Consider the following 1,465-nt stretch of genomic DNA (forward strand, 5'->3'; position numbering starts at 1 on the left):
ATGCCACAAGACAAGGACAACTTTTCTATGTATATAAAATATTCCTCTATCACCATTCTTCTCCATTTTTATTGGACTGTTTTCCTCAGTCTACAAATGTATATAGTATTTATGTTAACTTAAAAAAAAAAATGATCTTATTTCATCCCACCCAGGCCACCCAATTTCTCAGCTCCCATTACTCAAAACTTCTTGAGAGCTTTTTGGATACTCCCTATCCCCAACTTATTTTCTTCTCTTCTCTATTAAGCCCCACTCATTTAGATGTTATCCACCACTATGTCCTTAAAACCACTCTTATTAACCTCAACAATGACATTTACCTTGTTATATATAACCAGAGATAAATTTTCAGTAATTATCACACTATCAGTAACATTGGGCACATCTTATCTCTCTCCTCCTTATGTGACTTTTCTCTTGTTTTGTAGGGTAACTCATTTTGCTTTTTTCCATCAGACTATAATTGGCTCTCAACTTTAAGCCTCCATCTATGTCTCCATTGTGACTTATAGCTTTATATCTAGCCATCTAGATGACTTCTTTAGTTGGGTGTGTGATAAACATCTCAATCTTCTGTTACTTGGCTCCTTATCCCATTGACCCCACAAGCCTTCTCAGCCAAGTTCAATTAATGTCAAGTCTATTCTCTCAGACCAGTATACCCTTATCCCATTTCAAACCATGGCCAAAACTATAGTAAGTATAGTCATTTAAACATATTCAGGACACTTTCACCACTCTCTGTAGACTCTCCATTTCACTGAAAAGTGTCACATTGGTCTACAAAGATCTGAAAAATCTTGTGTACTTTGCTCATTTCTTCTTGGACCCCTTCCACTACTTCACTCTTCCTTGCTCAATCTGTCATTTCCCTCCTGGCTACCTTGTTGTCCTCAAACAGATCAAGGATACCCTACCAAACATCCTTTGCACTGATTTTTGCCTTTGCCCAGAGAGCCTTCTTACTGATCTCTACAGAGCTATAGCCTTACTTCTTTCAATTCTTATCTCAATATTCACTTCATATGAAAGCCTTACACTTTCAAAGTTGCATTTCTGCCAGAACTTCCAAAACTCTCTTCTTGGAGATCTTATGTTTTGTGTTTTTCTTTATTCTTTATTATTTTTAGCACATTTTATTCTTCATCTCTCTCCACTAGAAAGACAACTCCCCAAGGTCAGGGATTTTCTGTGTTCTGGTCATGAATGTATCCTAAGCATGTTTCCTAATTTCTTACACAAAAACCAACTGCCATAAAGGTGCTTTCAACTCATAGTGACACTACTGAGCAAAGCAGAACTGCCCCAAAGGGTTTACAAGGCAGTAAATCTTTATGGAAGCAGAATGCTTCACCTTCCTCTCACAGAGCTACTGGTGGGTTCAAATCGCTGACCTTTTGGTTTACAACCCAGTGTCTAACAACTGCACCACTTAACCCATGGAAACATAGTTGTTGTTGTT

The sequence above is a fragment of the Orycteropus afer genome, unplaced genomic scaffold (genome assembly GCF_000298275.1).
Source record: "Orycteropus afer afer isolate SDZICR_OR568_19922 unplaced genomic scaffold, OryAfe1.0 scaffold00575, whole genome shotgun sequence".
Lineage (NCBI taxonomy): Eukaryota > Metazoa > Chordata > Mammalia > Tubulidentata > Orycteropodidae > Orycteropus > Orycteropus afer.